We start from the raw sequence: 15375 nt of genomic DNA, 5'->3' as shown, positions 1-15375 counted from the left end.
CACAATGTTTGCAAATCTCAAAATATAAAAGAATAAGTGAAAAAAGTGAACCATTTTTGGAACATTTTTGACAATGGTTTTCCATATCATGTTCTTTATTAAAAAACAAAATGAGTAATCTTTCAATTTTCACCCTGGCCACTGGAGCTATTTTGGACTCGTACATCCTGTCGTTCTCGAGCAGTTTCACCTTAATGTCAGAGGTAGGGTTACAAAGACTGACAACACCTCTGTACGCAGCTGTTAACACAGGATCTAGGAATCACAAAAGGTGATGTCACAGATGACCCTTTTGCCCCTGAATTCAGAAGAATTTTGGCAAACCCTCATTAGATGCTTCAATGCAAACTATAGCGTCAACGTGTGTTCATTGCAGCAAATGTACGAGCGCATTTCCTGAAAAAATCCCAGGATGTTTGAGTCTAAAAAGACCCAGCGCACAAATTTCTCATTTTTAAGAAAGATTGCGATATGGTAGAATACATATTGTCAAACATTATTATAACCCCCCGCCCAAACCTGTTGTAAGCAATAGTTAATTTCCTGAAGAACAATCCCCTTTCAAATGTCTCTTTTTTTTGGAGAATTTATCCTTTCCATCCATACCCGCATGGCTCCAGTGGCGCAATCGGTCAGCGCGCGGTACTTATAAAGCAGTAACTGTTGAGCAATGCCGAGGTTGTGAGTTCGACCCTCACCTGGAGCATTCTTTTCTTGTCTTTCTTTAGTATTTTTGACTACTGAAGTAGTTGAATCGGTTCATGATTTGGTGGCGATTGCTTCACTCTTATGAGGAAAAAAATTTTTTTTGATTTTTTACCTTTGCTATCCAGCCCCAGTGGACTAATGGATAAGGCACTGGCCTCCTAAGCCAGGGATTGTGGGTTCGAGTCCCATCTGGGGTGCTTGTGGATTTCCCATTCCAACAGCATCTCATGGAATGTTGATGGTGCAGGTGAAAACTGTTCTACTGGACGATTGTCTTGTTTTCTCGTGACTTAGTTCTTGCAAACCTCTGCCATTTAGAGCGATCCTTTCTATGTACTGAGAGAAGTGTTAACACGCAACAGTATCGACTTTGTGTGGCGGAAAAGCCTAGCATCTTAATTGTTTTCATCTTCATTAATGCCCCGAATACCACAGAGTATATTTTCTAAGATATGGATATGCTTTCAACCACACAATGTTTGCAAATCTCAAAATATAAAAGAATAAGTGAAAAAAGTGAACCATTTTTGGAACATTTTTGACAATGGTTTTCCATATCATGTTCTTTATTAAAAAACAAAATGAGTAATCTTTCAATTTTCACCCTGGCCACTGGAGCTATTTTGGACTCGTACATCCTGTCGTTCTCGAGCAGTTTCACCTTAATGTCAGAGGTAGGGTTACAAAGACTGAAAACACCTCTGTACGCAGCTGTTAACACAGGATCTAGGAATCACAAAAGGTGATGTCACAGATGACCCTTTTGCCCCTGAATTCAGAAGAATTTTGGCAAACCCTCATTAGATGCTTCAATGCAAACTATAGCGTCAACGTGTGTTCATTGCAGCAAATGTACGAGCGCATTTCCTGAAAAAATCCCAGGATGTTTGAGTCTAAAAAGACCCAGCGCACAAATTTCTCATTTTTAAGAAAGATTGCGATATGGTAGAATACATATTGTCAAACATTATTATAACCCCCCGCCCAAACCTGTTGTAAGCAATAGTTAATTTCCTGAAGAACAATCCCCTTTCAAATGTCTCTTTTTTTTGGAGAATTTATCCTTTCCATCCATACCCGCATGGCTCCAGTGGCGCAATCGGTCAGCGTGCGGTACTTATAAAACAGTAACTGTTGAGCAATGCCGAGGTTGTGAGTTCGACCCTCACCTGGAGCATTCTTTTCTTGTCTTTCTTTAGTATTTTTGACTACTGAAGTAGTTGAATCGGTTCATGATTTGGTGGCGATTGCTTCACTCTTATGAGGAAAAAAATTTTTTTTGATTTTTTACCTTTGCTATCCAGCCCCAGTGGACTAATGGATAAGGCACTGGCCTCCTAAGCCAGGGATTGTGGGTTCGAGTCCCATCTGGGGTGCTTGTGGATTTCCCTTTCCAACAGCATCTCATGGAATGTTGATGGTGCAGGTGAAAACTGTTCTACTGGACGATTGTCTTGTTTTCTCGTGACTTAGTTCTTGCAAACCTCTGCCATTTAGAGCGATCCTTTCTATGTACTGAGAGAAGTGTTAACACGCAACAGTATCGACTTTGTGTGGCGGAAAAGCCTAGCATCTTAATTGTTTTCATCTTCACTAATGCCCCGAATACCACAGAGTATATTTTCTAAGATATGGATATGCTTTCAACCACACAATGTTTGCAAATCTCAAAATATAAAAGAATAAGTGAAAAAAGTGAACCATTTTTGGAACATTTTTGACAATGGTTTTCCATATCATGTTCTTTATTAAAAAACAAAATGAGTAATCTTTCAATTTTCACCCTGGCCACTGGAGCTATTTTGGACTCGTACATCCTGTCGTTCTCGAGCAGTTTCACCTTAATGTCAGAGGTAGGGTTACAAAGACTGACAACACCTCTGTACGCAGCTGTTAACACAGGATCTAGGAATCACAAAAGGTGATGTCACAGATGACCCTTTTGCCCCTGAATTCAGAAGAATTTTGGCAAACCCTCATTAGATGCTTCAATGCAAACTATAGCGCCAACGTGTGTTCATTGCAGCAAATGTACGAGCGCATTTCCTGAAAAAATCCCAGGATGTTTGAGTCTAAAAAGACCCAGCGCACAAATTTCTCATTTTTAAGAAAGATTGCGATATGGTAGAATACATATTGTCAAACATTATTATAACCCCCTGGCCAAACCTGTTGTAAGCAATAGTTAATTTCCTGAAGAACAATCCCCTTTCAAATGTCTCTTTTTTTTGCAGAATTTATCCTTTCCATCCGTACACGCATGGCTCCAGTGGCGCAATCGGTCAGCGTGCCTTACTTATAAAGCAGTAACTGTTGAGCAATGTCGAGGTTGTGAGTTCGACCCTCACCTGGAGCATTCTTTTCTTGTCTTTCTTTAGTATTTTTGACTACTGAAGTAGTTGAATCGGTTCATGATTTGGTGGCGATTGCTTCACTCTTATGAGGAAAAAATTTTTTTTTTATTTTTTACCTTTGCTATCCAGCCCCAGTGGCCTAATGGATAAGGCACTGGCCTCCTAAGCCAGGGATTGTGGGTTCGAGTCCCATCTGGGGTGCTTGTGGATTTCCCTTTCCAACAGCATCTCATGGAATGTTGATGGTGCAGGTGAAAACTGTTCTACTGGACGATTGTCTTGTTTTCTCGTGACTTAGTTCTTGCAAACCTCTGCCATTTAGAGCGATCCTTTCTATGTACTGAGAGAAGTGTTAACACGCAACAGTATCGACTTTGTGTGGCGGAAAAGCCTAGCATCTTAATTGTTTTCATCTTCACTAATGCCCCGAATACCACAGAGTATATTTTCTAAGATATGGATATGCTTTCAACCACACAATGTTTGCAAATCTCAAAATATAAAAGAATAAGTGAAAAAAGTGAACCATTTTTGGAACATTTTTGACAATGGTTTTCCATATCATGTTCTTTATTAAAAAACAAAATGAGTAATCTTTCAATTTTCACCCTGGCCACTGGAGCTATTTTGGACTCGTACATCCTGTCGTTCTCGAGCAGTTTCACCTTAATGTCAGAGGTAGGGTTACAAAGACTGACAACACCTCTGTACGCAGCTGTTAATACAGGATCTAGGAATCACAAAAGGTGATGTCACAGATGACCCTTTTGCCCCTGAATTCAGAAGAATTTTGGCAAACCCTCATTGGATGCTTCAATGCAAACTATAGCGTCAACGTGTGTTCATTGCAGCAAATGTACGAGCGCATTTCCTGAAAAAATCCCAGGATGTTTGAGTCTAAAAAGACCCAGCGCACAAATTTCTCATTTTTAAGAAAGATTGCGATATGGTAGAATACATATTGTCAAACATTATTATAACCCCCTGCCCAAACCTGTTGTAAGCAATAGTTAATTTCCTGAAGAACAATCCCCTTTCAAATGTCTCTTTTTTTTGGAGAATTTATCCTTTCCATCCGTACCCGCATGGCTCCAGTGGCGCAATCGGTCAGCGCGCGGTACTTATAAAGCAGTAACTGTTGAGCAATGCCGAGGTTGTGAGTTAGACCCTCACCTGGAGCATTCTTTTCTTGTCTTTCTTTAGTATTTTTGACTACTGAAGTAGTTGAATCGGTTCATGATTTGGTGGCGATTGCTTCACTCTTATGAGGAAAAAAAAATTTTTTGATTTTTTACCTTTGCTAACCAGCCCCAGTGGCCTAATGGATAAGGCACTGGCCTCCTAAGCCAGGGATTTTGGGTTCGAGTCCCATCTGGGGTGCTTGTGGATTTCCCTTTCCAACAGCATCTCATGGAATGTTGATGGTGCAGGTGAAAACTGTTCTACTGGACGATTGTCTTCTTTTCTCGTGACTTAGTTCTTGCAAACCTCTGCCATTTAGAGCGATCCTTTCTATGTACTGAGAGAAGTGTTAACACGCAACAGTATCGACTTTGTGTGGCGGAAAAGCCTAGCATCTTAATTGTTTTCATCTTCACTAATGCCCCGAATACCACAGAGTATATTTTCTAAGATATGGATATGCTTTCAACCACACAATGTTTGCAAATCTCAAAATATAAAAGAATAAGTGAAAAAAGTGAACCATTTTTGGAACATTTTTGACAATGGTTTTCCATATCATGTTCTTTATTAAAAAACAAAATGAGTAATCTTTCAATTTTCACCCTGGCCACTGGAGCTATTTTGGACTCGTACATCCTGTCGTTCTCGAGCAGTTTCACCTTAATGTCAGAGGTAGGGTTACAAAGACTGACAACACCTCTGTACGCAGCTGTTAATACAGGATCTAGGAATCACAAAAGGTGATGTCACAGATGACCCTTTTGCCCCTGAATTCAGAAGAATTTTGGCAAACCCTCATTAGATGCTTCAATGCAAACTATAGCGTCAACGTGTGTTCATTGCAGCAAATGTACGAGCGCATTTCCTGAAAAAATCCCAGGATGTTTGAGTCTAAAAAGACCCAGCGCACAAATTTCTCATTTTTAAGAAAGATTGCGATATGGTAGAATACATATTGTCAAACATTATTATAACCCCCCGCCCAAACCTGTTGTAAGCAATAGTTAATTTCCTGAAGAACAATCCCCTTTCAAATGTCTCTTTTTTTTGGAGAATTTATCCTTTCCATCCGTACCCGCATGGCTCCAGTGGCGCAATCGGTCAGCGCGCGGTACTTATAAAGCAGTAACTGTTGAGCAATGCCGAGGTTGTGAGTTCGACCCTTACCTGGAGCATTCTTTTCTTCTCTTTCTTTAGTATTTTTGACTACTGAAGTAGTTGAATCGGTTCATGATTTGGTGGCGATTGCTTCACTCTTATGAGGAAAAAATTTTTTTTTGATTTTTTACCTTTGCTATCCAGCCCCCGTGGCCTAATGGATAAGGCACTGGCCTCCTAATCCAGGGATTGTGGGTTCGCATCCCATCTGGGGTGCTTGTGGATTTCCCTTTCCAACAGCATCTCATGGAATGTTGATGGTGCAGGTGAAAACTGTTCTACTGGACGATTGTCTTGTTTTCTCGTGACATAGTTCTTGCAAACCTCTGCCATTTAGAGCGATCCTTTCTATGTACTGAGAGAAGTGTTAACACGCAACAGTATCGACTTTGTGTGGCGGAAAAGCCTAGCATCTTAATTGTTTTCATCTTCACTAATGCCCCGAATACCACAGAGTATATTTTCTAAGATATGGATATGCTTTCAACCATACAATGTTTGCAAATCTCAAAATATAAAAGAATAAGTGAAAAAAGTGAACCATTTTTGGAACATTTTTGACAATGGTTTTCCATATCATGTTCTTTATTAAAAAACAAAATGAGTAATCTTTCAATTTTCACCCTGGCCACTGGAGCTATTTTGGACTCGTACATCCTGTCGTTCTCGAGCAGTTTCACCTTAATGTCAGAGGTAGGGTTACAAAGACTGACAACACCTCTGTACGCAGCTGTTAATACAGGATCTAGGAATCACAAAAGGTGATGTCACAGATGACCCTTTTGCCCCTGAATTCAGAAGAATTTTGGCAAACCCTCATTAGATGCTTCAATGCAAACTATAGCGTCAACGTGTGTTCATTGCAGCAAATGTACGAGCGCATTTCCTGAAAAAATCCCAGGATGTTTGAGTCTAAAAAGACCCAGCGCACCAATTTCTCATTTTTAAGAAAGATTGCGATATGGTAGAATACATATTGTCAAACATTATTATAACCCCCCGCCCAAACCTGTTGTAAGCAATAGTTAATTTCCTGAAGAACAATCCCCTTTCAAATGTCTCTTTTTTTTGGAGAATTTATCCTTTCCATCCGTACCCGCATGGCTCCAGTGGCGCAATCAGTCAGCGCGCGGTACTTATAAAGCAGTAACTGTTGAGCAATGCCGAGGTTGTGAGTTCGACCCTCACCTCGAGCATTCTTTTCTTGTCTTTCTTTAGTATTTTTGACTACTGAAGTAGTTGAATCAGTTAATGATTTGGTGGCGATTGCTTCACTCTTATGAGGAAAAAAAATTTTTTTGATTTTTTACCGTTGCTATCCAGCCCCAGTGGCCTAATGGATAAGGCACTGGCCGCCTAAGCCAGGGATTGTGGGTTCGAGTCCCATCTGGGGTGCTTGTGGATTTCCCTTTCCAACAGCATCTCATGGAATGTTGATGGTGCAGGTGAAAACTGTTCTACTGGACGATTGTCATGTTTTCTCGTGACTTAGTTCTTGCAAACCTCTGCCATTTAGAGCGATCCTTTCTATGTACTGAGAGAAGTGTTAACACGCAACAGTATCGACTTTGTGTGGCGGAAAAGCCTAGCATCTTAATTGTTTTCATCTTCACTAATGCCCCGAATACCACAGAGTATATTTTCTAAGATATGGATATGCTTTAAACCACACAATGTTTGCAAATCTCAAAATATAAAAGAATAAGTGAAAAAAGTGAACCATTTTTGGAACATTTTTGACAATGGTTTTCCATATCATGTTCTTTATTAAAAAACAAAATGAGTCATCTTTCAATTTTCACCCTGGCCACTGGAGCTATTTTGGACTCGTACATCCTGTCGTTCTCGAGCAGTTTCACCTTAATGTCAGAGGTAGGGTTACAAAGACTGACAACACCTCTGTACGCAGCTGTTAATACAGGATCTAGGAATCACAAAAGGTGATGTCACAGATGACCCTTTTGCCCCTGAATTCAGAAGAATTTTGGCAAACCCTCATTAGATGCTTCAATGCAAACTATAGCGTCAACGTGTGTTCATTGCAGCAAATGTACGAGCGCATTTCCTGAAAAAATCCCAGGATGTTTGAGTCTAAAAAGACCCAGCGCACAAATTTCTCATTTTTAAGAAAGATTGCGATATGGTAGAATACATATTGTCAAACATTATTATAACCCCCCGCCCAAACCTGTTGTAAGCAATAGTTAATTTCCTGAAGAACAATCCCATTTCAAATGTCTCTTTTTTTTTGGAATTTATCCTTTTCATCCGTACCCACATGGCTCCAGTGGCGCAATCGGTCAGCGCGTGGTACTTATAAAGCAGTAACTGTTGAGCAATGCCGAGGTTGTGAGTTTGACCCTCACCTGGAGTATTCTTTTCTTGTCTTTCTTTAGTATTTTTGACTACTGAAGTAGTTGAATCGTTTCATGATTTGGTGGCGATTGCTTCACTCTTATGAGGAAAAAATTTTTTTTTGATTTTTTACCTTTGCTATCCAGCCCCAGTGGCCTAATGGATAAGGCACTGGCCTCCTAAGCCAGGGATTGTGGGGTCGAGTCCCATCTGGGGTGCTTGTGGATTTCCCTTTCCAACAGCATCTCATGGAATGTTGATGGTGCAGGTGAAAACTCTTCTACTGGACGATTGTCTTGTTTTCTCGTGACTTAGTTCTTGCAAACCTCTGCCATTTAGAGCGATCCTTTCTATGTACTGAGAGAAGTGTTAACACGCAACAGTATCGACTTTGTGTGGCGGAAAAGCCTAGCATCTTAATTGTTTTCATCTTCACTAATGCCCCGAATACCACAGAGTATATTTTCTAAGATATGGATATGCTTTCAACCACACAATGTTTGCAAATCTCAAAATATAAAAGAATAAGTGAAAAAAGTGAACCATTTTTGGAACATTTTTGACAATAATTTTTCCATATCATGTTCTTTATTAAAAAACAAAATGAGTAATCTTTCAATTTTCACCCTGGCCACTGGAGCTATTTTGGACTCGTACATCCTGTCGTTCTCGAGCAGTTTCACCTTAATGTCAGAGGTAGGGTTACAAAGACTGACAACACCTCTGTACGCAGCTGTTAATACAGGATCTACGAATCACAAAAGGTGATGTCACAGATGACCCTTTTGCCCCTGAATTCAGAAGAATTTTGGCAAACCCTCATTAGATGCTTCAATGCAAACTATAGCGTCAACGTGTGTTCATTGCAGCAAATGTACGAGCGCATTTCCTGAAAAAATCCCAGGATGTTTGAGTCTAAAAAGACCCAGCGCACAAATTTCTCATTTTTAAGAAAGATTGCGATATGGTAGAATACATATTGTCAAACATTATTACAACCCCCCGCCCAAACCTGTTGTAAGCAATAATTAATTTCCTGAAGAACAATCCCCTTTCAAATGTCTCTTTTTTTTGGAGAATTTATCCTTTCCATCCATACCCGCATGGCTCCAGTGGCGCAATTTGTCAGCGCGCGGTACTTATAAAGCAGTAACTGTTGAGCTATGCCGAGGTTGTGAGTTCGATCCTCACCTCGAGCTTTCTTTTCTTGTCTTTCTTTAGTATTTTTGACTACTGAAGTAGTTGAATCGGTTAATGATTTGGTGGCGATTGCTTCACTCTTATGAGGAAAAAAATTTTTTTTGATTTTTTACCTTTGCTATCCAGCCCCAGTGGCCTAATGGATAAGGCACTGGCCGCCTAAGCCAGGGATTGTGGGTTCGAGTCCCATCTGGGGTGCTTGTGGATTTCCCTTTCCAACAGCATCTCATGGAATGTTGATGGTGCAGGTGAAAACTGTTCTACTGGACGATTGTCATGTTTTCTCGTGACTTAGTTCTTGCAAACCTCTGCCATTTAGAGCGATCCTTTCTATGTACTGAGAGAAGTGTTAACACGCAACAGTATCGACTTTGTGTGGCGGAAAAGCCTAGCATCTTAATTGTTTTCATCTTCACTAATGCCCCGAATACCACAGAGTATATTTTCTAAGATATGGATATGCTTTAAACCACACAATGTTTGCAAATCTCAAAATATAAAAGAATAAGTGAAAAAAGTGAACCATTTTTGGAACATTTTTGACAATGGTTTTCCATATCATGTTCTTTATTAAAAAACAAAATGAGTCATCTTTCAATTTTCACCCTGGCCACTGGAGCTATTTTGGACTCGTACATCCTGTCGTTCTCGAGCAGTTTCACCTTAATGTCAGAGGTAGGGTTACAAAGACTGACAACACCTCTGTACGCAGCTGTTAATACAGGATCTAGGAATCACAAAAGGTGATGTCACAGATGACCCTTTTGCCCCTGAATTCAGAAGAATTTTGGCAAACCCTCATTAGATGCTTCAATGCAAACTATAGCGTCAACGTGTGTTCATTGCAGCAAATGTAGGAGCGCATTTCCTGAAAAAATCCCAGGATGTTTGAGTCTAAAAAGACCCAGCGCAGAAATTTCTCATTTTTAAGAAAGATTGCGATATGGTAGAATACATATTGTCAAACATTATTATAACCCCCCGCCCAAACCTGTTGTAAGCAATAGTTAATTTCCTGAAGAACAATCCCATTTCAAATGTCTCTTTTTTTTTGGAATTTATCCTTTTCATCCGTACCCACATGGCTCCAGTGGCGCAATCGGTCAGCGCGTGGTACTTATAAAGCAGTAACTGTTGAGCAATGCCGAGGTTGTGAGTTTGACCCTCACCTGGAGCATTCTTTTCTTGTCTTTCTTTAGTATTTTTGACTACTGAAGTAGTTGAATCGGTTCATGATTTGGTGGCGATTGCTTCACTCTTATGAGGAAAAAATATTTTTTTGATTTTTTACCTTTGCTATCCAGCCCCAGTGGTCTAATGGATAAGGCACTGGCCTCCTAAGCCAGGGATTGTGGGGTCGAGTCCCATCTGGGGTGCTTGTGGATTTCCCTTTCCAACAGCATCTCATGGAATGTTGATGGTGCAGGTGAAAACTCTTCTACTGGACGATTGTCTTGTTTTCTCGTGACTTAGTTCTTGCAAACCTCTGCCATTTAGAGCGATCCTTTCTATGTACTGAGAGAAGTGTTAACACGCAACAGTATCGACTTTGTGTGGCGGAAAAGCCTAGCATCTTAATTGTTTTCATCTTCACTAATGCCCCGAATACCACAGAGTATATTTTCTAAGATATGGATATGCTTTCAACCACACAATGTTTGCAAATCTCAAAATATAAAAGAATAAGTGAAAAAAGTGAACCATTTTTGGAACATTTTTGACAATAATTTTTCCATATCATGTTCTTTATTAAAAAACAAAATGAGTAATCTTTCAATTTTCACCCTGGCCACTGGAGCTATTTTGGACTCGTACATCCTGTCGTTCTCGAGCAGTTTCACCTTAATGTCAGAGGTAGGGTTACAAAGACTGACAACACCTCTGTACGCAGCTGTTAATACAGGATCTACGAATCACAAAAGGTGATGTCACAGATGACCCTTTTGCCCCTGAATTCAGAAGAATTTTGGCAAACCCTCATTAGATGCTTCAATGCAAACTATAGCGTCAACGTGTGTTCATTGCAGCAAATGTACGAGCGCATTTCCTGAAAAAATCCCAGGATGTTTGAGTCTAAAAAGACCCAGCGCACAAATTTCTCATTTTTAAGAAAGATTGCGATATGGTAGAATACATATTGTCAAACATTATTATAACCCCCCGCCCAAACCTGTTGTAAGCAATAGTTAATTTCCTGAAGAACAATCCCCTTTCAAATGTCTCTTTTTTTTGGAGAATTTATCCTTTACATCCGTACCCGCATGGCTCCAGTGGCGCAATCCGTCAGCGCGCGGCACTTATAAAGCAGTAACTGTTGAGCAATGCCGAGGTTGTGAGTTAGACCCTCACCTGGAGCATTCTTTTCTTGTCTTTCTTTAGTATTTTTGACTACTGAAGTAGTTGAATCGGTTCATGATTTGGTGGCGATTGCTTCACTCTTATGAGGAAAAAAATTTTTTTTGATTTTTTACCTTTGCTAACCAGCCCCAGTGGCCTAATGGATAAGGCACTGGCCTCCTAAGCCAGGGATTTTGGGTTCGAGTCCCGTCTGGGGTGCTTGTGGATTTCCCGTTCCAACAGCATCTCATGGAATGTTGATGGTGCAGGTGAAAACTGTTCTACTGGACGATTGTCTTGTTTTCTCGTGACTTAGTTCTTGCAAACCTCTGCCATTTAGAGCGATCCTTTCTATGTACTGAGAGAAGTGTTAACACGCAACAGTATCGACTTTGTGTGGCGGAAAAGCCTAGCATCTTAATTGTTTTCATCTTCACTAATGCCCCGAATACCACAGAGTATATTTTCTAAGATATGGATATGCTTTCAACCACACAATGTTTGCAAATCTCAAAATATAAAAGAATAAGTGAAAAAAGTGAACCATTTTTGGAACATTTTTGACTATGGTTTTCCATATCATGTTCTTTATTAAAAGACAAAATGAGTAATCTTTCAATTTTCACCCTGGCCACTGGAGCTATTTTGGACTCGTACATCCTGTCGTTCTCGAGCAGTTTCACCTTAATGTCAGAGGTAGGGTTACAAAGACTGACAACACCTCTGTACGCAGCTGTTAATACAGGATCTAGGAATCACAAAAGGTGATGTCACAGATGACCCTTTTGCCCCTGAATTCAGAAGAATTTTGGCAAACCCTCATTAGATGCTTCAATGCAAACTATAGCGTCAACGTGTGTTCATTGCAGCAAATGTACGAGCGCATTTCCTGAAAAAATCCCAGGATGTTTGAGTATAAAAAGACCCAGCGCACAAATTTCTCATTTTTAAGAAAGATTGCGATATGGTAGAATACATATTGTCAAACATTATTATAACCCCCCGCCCAAACCTGTTGTAAGCAATAGTTAATTTCCTGAAGAACAATCCCCTTTCAAATGTCTCTTTTTTTTGGAGAATTTATCCTTTCCATACGTACCCGCATGGCTCCAGTGGTGCAATCGGTCAGCGCGTGGTACTTATAAAGCAGTAACTGTTGAGCAATGTCGAGGTTGTGAGTTCGACCCTCACCTGGAGCATTCTTTTCTTGTCTTTCTTTAGTATTTTTGACTACTGAAGTAGTTGAATGGGTTCATGATTTGGTGGCGATTGTTTCACTCTTATGAGGAAAAAATTTTTTTTTTATTTTTTACCTTTGCTATCCAGCCCCAGTGGCCTAATGGATAAGCCACTGGCCTCCTAAGCCAGGGATTGTGGGTTCGAGTCCCATCTGGGGTGCTTGTGGATTTCCCTTTCCAACAGCATCTCATGGAATGTTGATGGTGCAGGTGAAAACTGTTCTACTGGACGATTGTCTTGTTTTCTCATGACTAAGTTCTTGCAAACCTCTGCCTTTTAGAGCGATCCTTTCTATGTACTGAGAGAAGTGTTAACACGCAACAGTATCGACTTTGTGTGGCGGAAAAGCCTAGCATCTTAATTGTTTTCATCTTCATTAATGCCCCGAATACCACAGAGTATATTTTCTAAGATATGGATATGCTTTCAACCACACAATGTTTGCAAATCTCAAAATATAAAAGAATAAGTGAAAAAAGTGAACCATTTTTGGAACATTTTTGACAATGGTTTTCCATATCATGTTCTTTATTAAAAAACAAAATGAGTAATCTTTCAATTTTCACCCTGGCCACTGGAGCTATTTTGGACTCGTACATCCTGTCGTTCTCGAGCAGTTTCACCTTAATGTCAGAGGTAGGGTTACAAAGACTGAAAACACCTCTGTACGCAGCTGTTAACACAGGATCTAGGAATCACAAAAGGTGATGTCACAGATGACCCTTTTGCCCCTGAATTCAGAAGAATTTTGGCAAACCCTCATTAGATGCTTCAATGCAAACTATATCGCCAACGTGTGTTCATTGCAGCAAATGTACGAGCGCATTTCCTGAAAAAATCCCAGGATGTTTGAGTCTAAAAAGACCCAGCGCACAAATTTCTCATTTTTAAGAAAGATTGCGATATGGTAGAATACATATTGTCAAACATTATTATAACCCCCTGGCCAAACCTGTTGTAAGCAATAGTTAATTTCCTGAAGAACAATCCCCTTTCAAATGTCTCTTTTTTTTGCAGAATTTATCCTTTCCATCCGTACACGCATGGCTCCAGTGGCGCAATCGGTCAGCGTGCCTTACTTATAAAGCAGTAACTGTTGAGCAATGTCGAGGTTGTGAGTTCGACCCTCACCTGGAGCATTCTTTTCTTGTCTTTCTTTAGTATTTTTGACTACTGAAGTAGTTGAATCGGTTCATGATTTGGTGGCGATTGCTTCACTCTTATGAGGAAAAAATTTTTTTTTTATTTTTTTCCTTTGCTATCCAGCCCCAGTGGCCTAATGGATAAGGCACTGGCCTCCTAAGCCAGGGATTGTGGGTTCGAGTCCCATCTGGGGTGCTTGTGGATTTCCCTTTCCAACAGCATCTCATGGAATGTTGATGGTGCAGGTGAAAACTGTTCTACTGGACGATTGTCTTGTTTTCTCGTGACTTAGTTCTTGCAAACCTCTGCCATTTAGAGCGATCCTTTCTATGTACTGAGAGAAGTGTTAACACGCAACAGTATCGACTTTGTGTGGCGGAAAAGCCTAGCATCTTAATTGTTTTCATCTTCACTAATGCCCCGAATACCACAGAGTATATTTTCTAAGATATGGATATGCTTTCAACCACACAATGTTTTCAAATCTCAAAATATAAAAGAATAAGTGAAAAAAGTGAACCATTTTTGGAACATTTTTGACAATGGTTTTCCATATCATGTTCTTTATTAAAAAACAAAATGAGTAATCTTTCAATTTTCACCCTGGCCACTGGAGCTATTTTGGACTCGTACATCCTGTCGTTCTCGAGCAGTTTCACCTTAATGTCAGAGGTAGGGTTACAAAGACTGACAACACCTCTGTACGCAGCTGTTAATACAGGATCTAGGAATCACAAAAGGTGATGTCACAGATGACCCTTTTGCCCCTGAATTCAGAAGAATTTTGGCAAACCCTCATTGGATGCTTCAATGCAAACTATAGCGTCAACGTGTGTTCATTGCAGCAAATGTACGAGCGCATTTCCTGAAAAAATCCCAGGATGTTTGAGTCTAAAAAGACCCAGCGCACAAATTTCTCATTTTTAAGAAAGATTGCGATATGGTAGAATACATATTGTCAAACATTATTATAACCCCCTGCCCAAACCTGTTGTAAGCAATAGTTAATTTCCTGAAGAACAATCCCCTTTCAAATGTCTCTTTTTTTTGGAGAATTTATCCTTTCCATCCGTACCCGCATGGCTCCAGTGGCGCAATCGGTCAGCGCGCGGTACTTATAAAGCAGTAACTGTTGAGCAATGCCGAGGTTGTGAGTTAGACCCTCACCTGGAGCATTCTTTTCTTTTCTTTCTTTAGTATTTTTGACTACTGAAGTAGTTGAATCGGTTCATGATTTGGTGGCGATTGCTTCACTCTTATGAGGAAAAAAAAATTTTTTGATTTTTTACCTTTGCTAACCAGCCCCAGTGGCCTAATGGATAAGGCACTGGCCTCCTAAGCCAGGGATTTTGGGTTCGAGTCCCATCTGGGGTGCTTGTGGATTTCCCTTTCCAACAGCATCTCATGGAATGTTGATGGTGCAGGTGAAAACTGTTCTACTGGACGATTGTTTTCTTTTCTCGTGACTTAGTTCTTGCAAACCTCTGCCATTTAGAGCGATCCTTTCTATGTACTGAGAGAAGTGTTAACACGCAACAGTATCGACTTTGTGTGGCGGAAAAGCCTAGCATCTTAATTGTTTTCATCTTCACTAATGCCCCGAATACCACAGAGTATATTTTCTAAGATATGGATATGCTTTCAACCACACAATGTTTGCAAATCTCAAAATATAAAAGAATAAGTGAAAAAAGTG

At 40.1% G+C, this 15375-nt stretch overlaps 22 non-coding genes across 22 annotated transcripts; all 22 read left to right on the top strand.

Annotated features, from left to right (window-relative positions):
• The first annotated feature begins 613 nt into the window (after positions 1–613).
• Positions 614–706, top strand: TRNAI-UAU (transfer RNA isoleucine (anticodon UAU)). Its single transcript is given in 2 exon segments — positions 614–651; positions 671–706. It is a non-coding gene; the product is annotated as a tRNA-Ile (tRNA).
• Positions 707–832: 126 nt separating this feature from the next.
• On the top strand, positions 833–905 carry TRNAR-CCU (transfer RNA arginine (anticodon CCU)). The gene has a single exon. It is a non-coding gene; the product is annotated as a tRNA-Arg (tRNA).
• An 887-nt stretch (positions 906–1792) lies between these two features.
• On the top strand, positions 1793–1885 carry TRNAI-UAU (transfer RNA isoleucine (anticodon UAU)). Its single transcript is given in 2 exon segments — positions 1793–1830; positions 1850–1885. It is a non-coding gene; the product is annotated as a tRNA-Ile (tRNA).
• Positions 1886–2011: 126 nt separating this feature from the next.
• On the top strand, positions 2012–2084 carry TRNAR-CCU (transfer RNA arginine (anticodon CCU)). The gene has a single exon. It is a non-coding gene; the product is annotated as a tRNA-Arg (tRNA).
• Positions 2085–2971: 887 nt separating this feature from the next.
• Positions 2972–3064, top strand: TRNAI-UAU (transfer RNA isoleucine (anticodon UAU)). The gene is given in 2 exon segments: positions 2972–3009; positions 3029–3064. It is a non-coding gene; the product is annotated as a tRNA-Ile (tRNA).
• A 126-nt stretch (positions 3065–3190) lies between these two features.
• TRNAR-CCU (transfer RNA arginine (anticodon CCU)) lies at positions 3191–3263 on the top strand. Its single transcript has one exon. It is a non-coding gene; the product is annotated as a tRNA-Arg (tRNA).
• An 887-nt stretch (positions 3264–4150) lies between these two features.
• On the top strand, positions 4151–4243 carry TRNAI-UAU (transfer RNA isoleucine (anticodon UAU)). The gene is given in 2 exon segments: positions 4151–4188; positions 4208–4243. It is a non-coding gene; the product is annotated as a tRNA-Ile (tRNA).
• A 126-nt stretch (positions 4244–4369) lies between these two features.
• Positions 4370–4442, top strand: TRNAR-CCU (transfer RNA arginine (anticodon CCU)). Its single transcript has one exon. It is a non-coding gene; the product is annotated as a tRNA-Arg (tRNA).
• Positions 4443–5329: 887 nt separating this feature from the next.
• Positions 5330–5422, top strand: TRNAI-UAU (transfer RNA isoleucine (anticodon UAU)). The gene is given in 2 exon segments: positions 5330–5367; positions 5387–5422. It is a non-coding gene; the product is annotated as a tRNA-Ile (tRNA).
• Positions 5423–6727: 1305 nt separating this feature from the next.
• On the top strand, positions 6728–6800 carry TRNAR-CCU (transfer RNA arginine (anticodon CCU)). The gene has a single exon. It is a non-coding gene; the product is annotated as a tRNA-Arg (tRNA).
• Positions 6801–7686: 886 nt separating this feature from the next.
• Positions 7687–7779, top strand: TRNAI-UAU (transfer RNA isoleucine (anticodon UAU)). The gene is given in 2 exon segments: positions 7687–7724; positions 7744–7779. It is a non-coding gene; the product is annotated as a tRNA-Ile (tRNA).
• A 126-nt stretch (positions 7780–7905) lies between these two features.
• On the top strand, positions 7906–7978 carry TRNAR-CCU (transfer RNA arginine (anticodon CCU)). Its single transcript has one exon. It is a non-coding gene; the product is annotated as a tRNA-Arg (tRNA).
• Positions 7979–9085: 1107 nt separating this feature from the next.
• Positions 9086–9158, top strand: TRNAR-CCU (transfer RNA arginine (anticodon CCU)). Its single transcript has one exon. It is a non-coding gene; the product is annotated as a tRNA-Arg (tRNA).
• An 886-nt stretch (positions 9159–10044) lies between these two features.
• TRNAI-UAU (transfer RNA isoleucine (anticodon UAU)) lies at positions 10045–10137 on the top strand. Its single transcript is given in 2 exon segments — positions 10045–10082; positions 10102–10137. It is a non-coding gene; the product is annotated as a tRNA-Ile (tRNA).
• Positions 10138–11224: 1087 nt separating this feature from the next.
• On the top strand, positions 11225–11317 carry TRNAI-UAU (transfer RNA isoleucine (anticodon UAU)). Its single transcript is given in 2 exon segments — positions 11225–11262; positions 11282–11317. It is a non-coding gene; the product is annotated as a tRNA-Ile (tRNA).
• Positions 11318–11443: 126 nt separating this feature from the next.
• On the top strand, positions 11444–11516 carry TRNAR-CCU (transfer RNA arginine (anticodon CCU)). The gene has a single exon. It is a non-coding gene; the product is annotated as a tRNA-Arg (tRNA).
• Positions 11517–12403: 887 nt separating this feature from the next.
• TRNAI-UAU (transfer RNA isoleucine (anticodon UAU)) lies at positions 12404–12496 on the top strand. The gene is given in 2 exon segments: positions 12404–12441; positions 12461–12496. It is a non-coding gene; the product is annotated as a tRNA-Ile (tRNA).
• Positions 12497–12622: 126 nt separating this feature from the next.
• TRNAR-CCU (transfer RNA arginine (anticodon CCU)) lies at positions 12623–12695 on the top strand. The gene has a single exon. It is a non-coding gene; the product is annotated as a tRNA-Arg (tRNA).
• An 887-nt stretch (positions 12696–13582) lies between these two features.
• TRNAI-UAU (transfer RNA isoleucine (anticodon UAU)) lies at positions 13583–13675 on the top strand. The gene is given in 2 exon segments: positions 13583–13620; positions 13640–13675. It is a non-coding gene; the product is annotated as a tRNA-Ile (tRNA).
• A 126-nt stretch (positions 13676–13801) lies between these two features.
• TRNAR-CCU (transfer RNA arginine (anticodon CCU)) lies at positions 13802–13874 on the top strand. Its single transcript has one exon. It is a non-coding gene; the product is annotated as a tRNA-Arg (tRNA).
• An 887-nt stretch (positions 13875–14761) lies between these two features.
• Positions 14762–14854, top strand: TRNAI-UAU (transfer RNA isoleucine (anticodon UAU)). The gene is given in 2 exon segments: positions 14762–14799; positions 14819–14854. It is a non-coding gene; the product is annotated as a tRNA-Ile (tRNA).
• Positions 14855–14980: 126 nt separating this feature from the next.
• On the top strand, positions 14981–15053 carry TRNAR-CCU (transfer RNA arginine (anticodon CCU)). Its single transcript has one exon. It is a non-coding gene; the product is annotated as a tRNA-Arg (tRNA).
• Positions 15054–15375: the final 322 nt, after the last annotated feature.

Source organism: Dendrobates tinctorius, unplaced genomic scaffold, assembly GCF_039654945.1.
Source record: "Dendrobates tinctorius isolate UK_male_01 unplaced genomic scaffold, ASM3965494v1 ptg000272l, whole genome shotgun sequence".
Classification (NCBI taxonomy): domain Eukaryota; kingdom Metazoa; phylum Chordata; class Amphibia; order Anura; family Dendrobatidae; genus Dendrobates; species Dendrobates tinctorius.
Note: the sequence above shows the minus strand (reverse complement) of the source record. Positions and strands in the feature narration are given on the sequence as shown.